Below are 7,898 nucleotides of genomic sequence, written 5' to 3'. Positions count from 1 at the left end.
CGGTCAGCCGCGGTGTGCGGCAGCCTATCAGCCTTGGCTTTCCGCTCCTCGCTCCGTTCTGCCTCCGCCTCCGAAAGAGTCATTTTTTCGGGACTGGTGCAAAACGTGGTTGCGCTGAAGGAACAGAAGAGCCTTCTTCCTCCTTCGCCCCGCCCCTCCCTCCCCCCCACCCGCGCGCATCGCCCCGGTTTTCCACACGGCCCACCAGTGGAACGCGGCATTTACCTCACAGCGGCTCTTTTACACCCGGCCCGAGCTTCCCCTTTCCGCCTCGGCGATACTGACAGGTTGACCCTCCCGCTCTTGGCAGCCGCGCCCGGACACGGGGCGAGTGTGAGGAGGGCGCTGGGGCATGTGTGAACCTGTCAGTGCTCACGCGATACACCGCACTCTTCCCCTTCGCAACACCCAAGGGCAACGCTTCGCGTGTAGCGATGTCCCCGTGTGCGTCAAAAGCAATAACAATAGTAACAACAACATATTTCCATCCATTTCTAGGCTCCCCTGCCTCGGGGGCGCCTACATATCTCTTGCCTCATCATTCTCTTGCAATGTAGGTCGTGCCGGGGGGAAAAACACGACTGGCCCAAGATCGCCCAAAGAGTATTGTGGCTCCTTATGTAAAAATAGATCTTGAACGCCCTTTAGGGTGGCCACAAAACACTCGTGTTATTTAACCCGCTCACAGCCTCTCCACAACATCCAAATAAGTGAGCAAGACTCGCCATAAGGGATATGGCAGGGTGGATGGGCAAACCATTCCTAGTCATATTTACCACTTTGGGACCTTACAAAAGATCTTGGCTTGTGTTCTCCTGTGCTCAGGCCTCCCTAGATAGCAGCCTGCCCAAAGCATTGAGGGTCCTGCTTTTCTTCTCTTGGTTGATAAGGCGAATCCTCCAAATAACAAACAATGCCAAAGCTACTAAGAATCCCAAATGCCCACACATTTCCATGTTGTCACCTCTCCTGGCAAAGCAATGCGTGTTCTCCTAGCCATATGGACACCACCTACCACATCTACTTGAGTCGAAATGTATTAATATCGGCTTGCGTTGTACGCACAGTCAATTCCCCTCCATCTCTGGCCAGCTTGCCTTATGATGCACAAGTGGTTCATGACATCCAGGCTTTGACAATACAGACGCTAAAACAAATACACCAGCCCTCCCATCTCAGTCTAACAGGCCCTGATGAGGCACCCCATCTTGTGCTGGATATTGTGACAGCTGTAAAATCTTCCTCTGAAACATGTTTGTGAAGGTCTGGAAATCCTATATTCCACATGGAGCTATCTGTAAAGTGTCCATGAATCTGGTAGGACTCGCAGATTTCACAGCCACCACTTATAGTTTAGGTATTAAACTGATTGATTCAGTCACCATTCAGATTGCCACCCTGCTCTGAACAACCTAGGTTATACAATAATTGTTCTACCAGAATTTAATCAACCAGCCAGCCGACCATTTTTATCTTAACCGTAAGTCTCAACAGAAATCAAACCATCCCCAGCATAAGGCTGTTATTGGAATATTGGAATATGGCCCTTGGGATGTGTGATTCTGCCTGGGGGCTTGTGATGCCCAGAAAAAGCATTTCTTTTCCATTTTGGATATCTCCTCTGGAAGGCACATGGGATGGGTGAAATCTTATTTGGTCATACTTGTTGTTTTAACGAAAGCCAAGTATCACAGCTGACATAACACCTAATATAGCTTTATGCTATATTAGCTCACCGCTGTTGGCATTGCTGCAGCATGCTTTCAAGAATCACCAATACTTTATAATTTTCATTTTATTACTACTTCCTTTCTTGAGAGCCAGTGTGGTGTAGTGGTTAGGAGCAGTAGACTCATAATCTGGGGAACCGGGTTCGTGTCTCCGCTCCTCCACATGCAGCTGCTGGGTGACCTTGGGCCAGTCACACTTCTCTGAAGTCTCTCAGCCCCACTCACCTCACAGGGTGTTTGTTGTGGGGGAGGAAGGGAAAGGAGAATGTTAGCTGCTTTGAGACTCCTTAAAGGGAGTGAAAGGCGGGATATCAAATCCAAGCTCTTCTTCTTCTTCTTCTTTCATAACTTTAGAGGTAACTTTCATGAATTTGGGGGTTTATGAAGGATTGACAACCGGCAATTGTTTAGTGATGTGTTGTTCCTCCACAAGAGGGATGTCTTGAGAATATATTTCAGCATAGCCAATAATCAAATTCCAAAATTAACTGCCTGTTTACACTGCCAGTGCTTCAACGTCTTGCATCATTTCATTTTAAGGATATTAAAAGTTGCCTGTTTCCCAAATGCCATTCTTCTCAGACAGTCTCAGTAGATTAAATCTCCTCAGTGAATAGCCAACACTTGAATTGTGGCAGTTAATTCCAAGGTCATCTAGCAGTAGAACCTGCTGATTCAGTTATTCCAACCATTATTTTGATAATGGAATGGAAGGTCCCTCAAACCAACTTTTGCCATTACTATTCCAAAAAGCAGCAGTTGAGAAGAGATATTGCAATGGCTAGAACTATTAGAGCAGTTTACTCTTGAGTAGTCCAATGTATCTTAATGAGAGGATAAATTGTTTGGAGACTGCTGCAGCAGGGCTTCCCTTTGTGCACAGATTCTTAGCCAACTGCTCTGTGATATTTCTTGCTACTGAGGCTGCTATCTATGTAGCAACACAATTGCTTGTGGTTACTTTAGATTAAAGGACACACTAGCTAATTCTATCTTCTGCTGGTTTGATTGTGTTGCCTATTGAATCAAAATGTCAAGATTTTACACTTGGAGCCAGCATGATGTGGCTGTTGCAAAGTTTTGTTTGGCTGTGGGAATTTCAGGTTCAAACATGCTGCTGAAAGCCTCTTCACAAATACAAAGTGACAAATTTTATGATTGTTTTGCTACTGAGTAAGCACTTGATAGATGTATGCACTTGTTAATCCAACCCTCCAGCCAAGTGTACCTGAACAATCTTTTTTTTAAAAAAACAACCTTAGGTTCATATAAAAATATATCACATTCTTACATGTGCACCATGTGCAATTGCTGATGCTGTTATTCTGCAGTTAAACATGTGTATCCTGCTCCTCTGCCAAGGAATTAAGTTCCACCATATCATCAGATGTGAATTTACTGGTAATTCTCTGTCATTTGGTAAGTTGTGGATTTTCAATGAAATTGATTTCTTTTAAGGCTGTAATACTTTGGATAATTACAAATAATTACAGATAATTATGAATTTCAAAGGATGGCTGTGTTTTGGTTTGCGTACTGTTTTGAAAAGTGTGAATTTGATAGATTTGGCTTTAAATGCATAATGAATCAGATCTTTCCTCCATCCCTACTTAGAGTAGAACCAGTGAAATCAATGGGATTAAGTCTGTTGTGTCCATTGATTTCAATATGCCCAATCTAAGTATGATTCAGTCAGATACAACAACGAAGTAGAACTACCTTCCAGTAACCATAAATAATGTTTGGTCACAATGTCAACATACACAATGTCAAAGCAATAGGACTTTTTAGTCCAAAGGCTTCTGGTTAACTTGTAAAGGTGTGATCTAGGTTATAGAGATGGCCAGTTCCATATTATGAGGAACATCATTACGATGTTTATTTCTATCTTAAGGGATGCAGTCTTCTCCAGTTTAATAGCATGTGGAAGCTACAGCTATCCATTAACAGTATATGGATTTATCCATTTAGCAGTACATGTCTACCCAGATGTTAAATTACACACATCCACTGCTCTCAGTGGGGCTTACTCCCGGGTGAGCATTACAGAATTACAGTATCAATGCATCAAGACAAAAAAAAGTATCATACTGCTGTAAAGCTTCTCCCTTGAACTCCACCTGTATCAAGTTATGGTACAACATATAATCGGTGAGTTGCCGACTGCAGTGTCATATTTCTTCAGCAGTATCCACCCACTACGTCTTCAGTATGAGTTAATAAGCCAGTGTATTACCCAATTATGGAAATGAATGGCAAATTAGTCAAAACATCTGGCTCCTTACAAAGCCTTTCACTGCTGGGGATTGTGAAGGTGGTGGTGGGGAGAACATTTATTAAGAAGAGGAACAGAGTGCTGTGTAGTTGAATTACTCTAGGAGGCCAGTAAAGGAAGAGGAAGAATGAAGGAGGGCTGACTCATGATTACTGCTCCTTACTGAAGTATTTCACTGGGGATTTAATACAGAAAGTTTTTCTGCTGTCTCTGCAGACCTCAGGAAGGCTTGTTTGCCCCTCACCATCCATAAAAGTGAGCACCACATGAGATATTTTGCTGTTCCTTAGTCTGATTCTTTTTTCTAAAAGGGCAAAAAAACTCAAAGTAAACAAGTTATATTTAGTTAGTTACTTTTATTTAAAGCAGGGGTTCCCAAATTGGTCTGTAGACCACCAAAGGTCATTGAGCTTCATTCAGTTGATCTGTGGCATGTCTGTAAAAATGCAATTAAAAATCATGCAGGATCTAGCACAGCAGGGGAAAAAAGTATTAAGTGGTCTGCCAGTACCGTCTGGTATAGAAGATTTTTTTCCCCCTTGGGCACCATTCAACAAGCATTCCTGTCCAGTAGAGGCCTTCAGCCCTGACAGAAAACAAATCACAAAGGCATACAGGGTCCATTGCTTAGTGCTAGCGCACATCTTTTAAATGCAGACGGTCTGAGGTTCAATCCCTAGCATATGGAGGTAGGGAAATGGCCTGCCATTTATGCGCGCACACACACACACACACACACACACACACTCCTGAAATCCTTTAGAGTTCACTCCAGTAACAAATGGAATCACTCATAGCTGTAGTGCACACCTTCAATTTACAATCCTTGTTTCATGCCATAATGTCCTGAATGGTTTGGTATAATCAGGATCCAATCTTTATCCCCAACTTTCTGGGAGTAAGCTCCATTGAACTAAATGGGGCCAACTGCAGATTTTCATTTTTAAAAAAATATATGATTGCAACTAATAGGAACCCACTGAGACAGGAAAGCTTTGGGAAGTTCAAAAGAAATTACAGATCCAATTAGAAACTCCCCCCCCCTTTACTTTGTTCTTAAGAATGGCAGATGGCCTGTAGGTGTTGCATTCTGGCATCTGCAAGTTGGTGCAAAACAGTACATGGCAAGGACAAATATCAGATTTAAAACTGTTTTGAAGAAAGGAGAGGGGAAAGTGTTGGTCTTGGTTTCAAAAATAATTGGTTTTTTAAAAAGAAAAACTTTAAAACCTGGGATTCCTGATACTGGAGGGAAGAATGGCTCCATAGTATTCATTGTCACAAAGCTGTGGCTATTTCTAGTGCATATGTATCTTTGTAAATATAGATATAGCCATCTCTCTCTAGCCATCTTACATGTACAGGTAGTCTTGTTTTTCTGTTCATAAATAATCTTTTATACCATTTCCACTTTGGGAGGTTCCTTTGACCTTGTTCTGATACTCTAGGGGACCTTCTTTGTTTTATGCAGACCAACATAGCAGCTTCAACAGATAAAATAAAAATACATTTGTGGAAGGAAAAAGAAACGGCTTTGGCAATCATCCAAAAGGTGTATTTATCTTTGCTCTTTCCACATAATCATCTGTTCTGTGGAAAGCAAGTGATAATGATTCAGCAGAAGGAAAAATTCTAAAAACAATAAATTTGTGGAAGCAAAAGAGAAAGGAAAAAAGAACAGTAAATATTTTCCTCTCCTGTAATTGCAGGAATTTCCCTGTGAGGGGTAAATTAGTAAACTGTACATTTGAGCTATTTTTCTTGCTAAGAATATATTTATGGGAGGTGGTTTGCAGACAGTCTCAGTCAGCAATGGGGACACAAGTACTTTAGTGATCAGATATTTAATTATCTGTTTCCATTTCTGTTTGTTTTGGCCATTAACCATAACAAAATTGGTAATTTAAACACTTTGCAAATTAAACTGTATATTGGTCTGATGATGTTTTGAAGGGCAGAAGTCTATGATATCAGTAGGGAAAGCTTCAGGTATACTCTGAAATAGGTGTAATTTTTTTTGTAAAATCTAGGACAGAAGAATATGAACAGCAATCCATCTCTTTCAAAATGGTGTCAGGCTGAAGCATGTATCAGGACACAACATTATTGTCTTGTCATCATTAGTGGTAATGAGAGATTTCCTCCTAATACAAATGCCAGGATTTTCATCAAGTCCAAAGGAAGAGAAGGAAAGGGTTAATTAAAAAAAACCAACCACCCCAGCTAATGCTCTTTCCTTCTTCCCTCCCTTCCTTCCTTTTTTTTTTTTTTTTTTTAAACCAACCCGGGACATTAAATGCAAAGACACATCTAGCTTCACTGCTGGTTTGTTCCTGAGGCTGTAGGATTAGTAGCACCCAGATCCATTTTCCACTTGGCTGTGAAGCTCACTATTTATCTGGGCCTAGCCTACCTCTTAGGGTTTTTGTTAGGATAAAGATATGTTGCCTTGAGGTTCCTGGAGGCAAGGTGAGATAGGAGGGCAATAAGTAATAGCAAATTAATCATTCATAGTAGTAAGGTAAAGGGACCCCTGACCATTACGTCCAGTTGCGGACGACTCTGGGGTTGCGGCGCCCATCTCGCTTTACTGGCCGAAGGAGCCGGCGTACAGCTTCCGGGTCATGTGGCCAGCATGACTAAGCCGCTTCTGGCGAACTAGAGCAGCGCACGGAAACGCTGTTTACCTTCCCGCCAGAGCAGTACTTATTTATCTACTTGCACTGAATATTGAATAAAAAGGCAGACGTTAAGAAGCATTTCCTTGTCTTTGAGAGCCAGTGTGGTGTAGTGGTTAAGAGTGGTAGTCATGTAATCTGGGGAACCGGGTTCGCGTCTCCGCTCCTCCACATGCAGCTGCTGGGTGACCTTGGGCCAGTCACACTTCTTTGAAGTCTCTCAGCCCCACTCACCTCACAGAGTGTTTGTTGTGGGGGAGGAAGGGAAAGGAGAATGTTAGCCGCTTTGAGACTCCTTAAAGGGAGTGAAAGGCGGGATATCAAATCCAAACTCTTCTTCTTCTCTTCTTTGTACGTTCCTGGGCAACCAGCTGGGAGTCGCTGGCAGCAGCCTAACAAGAGATGAGTCAGGCTGGTGAAGAACCCAAGGTGTCTCCCACCCCTACTCTGATGAACGCCCCACCTCCCTGGTCTCCCAGAATCAGAAGCGGTATGAAGAGGAAGAAATAGAGAAATGTGCACCAGCAGAGTCTCAGATTGCTTGGGAAGGACCTGAGAGAGGAGGAGGTATAGGCAACTATGGGAAGGCAGAGTCTTTTAGTCCCCACAACAGCCTCATAGGGGCTATATCTACCAGGGTGGAATCTACACACATATTAAAAAAAAGCTTTGAAAAATACATTGAATTTGCCATAGCTCACTGTCGCCATGTAGTGTCAAATTTGTTTACTGCACTTTACAACACACTTGGAACATTTTATTTGCAGCCGTATACCTGAGTCCCAGGAATAGTTGCTGTGCTCGTTAGGCCTGGCATTACTGAGCAGCCGTGTTTCTTCTAATAAATAGTTAACTTCACTTACTCCGTGTGATTTATTGCTGGCTGGTTCCCTGACACACAGCAACTTTTTTGTTGCAGATCCCACTTGTTAATAATAATTAGCATTAGAAACCAGGCTAGCTGATAACAACCAATGTCTTCTCAATGGTAAGTCCTATTGAATTAAAGGTGACTTACTCCCAGGTAAGTGGGGTTAGGATCCAACATTCCATCCCCACCTCCCGATTTTCAAGCAGCAAGGCATCAGAAGTATCCCCCCCCCCACATATTAATACATCTGTTGCAATGGCAGTTTCAAGTAGGCGTAACCATATTATAACTTCTCTTGAAGCTTCACATGCCATTAGGAGCCAGCTTGCACAGTTTTGAATATA

The 7,898-nt window shown here is 42.7% G+C and overlaps 1 long non-coding RNA gene across 1 annotated transcript; it reads left to right on the top strand.

The window, feature by feature from the left end:
- Nucleotides 1-3,583: 3,583 nt before the first annotated feature.
- LOC310702984 lies at nt 3,584-6,227 on the top strand. The gene is made up of 2 exons (XR_014523864.1): nt 3,584-5,685; nt 6,036-6,227. It is a non-coding gene; the product is annotated as an uncharacterized lncRNA (long non-coding RNA).
- The last annotated feature ends 1,671 nt before the right edge of the window (nt 6,228-7,898 follow it).

The sequence above is a fragment of the Podarcis liolepis genome (genome assembly GCF_965112155.1).
Source record: "Podarcis liolepis genome assembly, chromosome: 3".
Classification (NCBI taxonomy): domain Eukaryota; kingdom Metazoa; phylum Chordata; class Lepidosauria; order Squamata; family Lacertidae; genus Podarcis; species Podarcis liolepis.
This window is presented reverse-complemented; position numbering and strand designations above follow the sequence as displayed.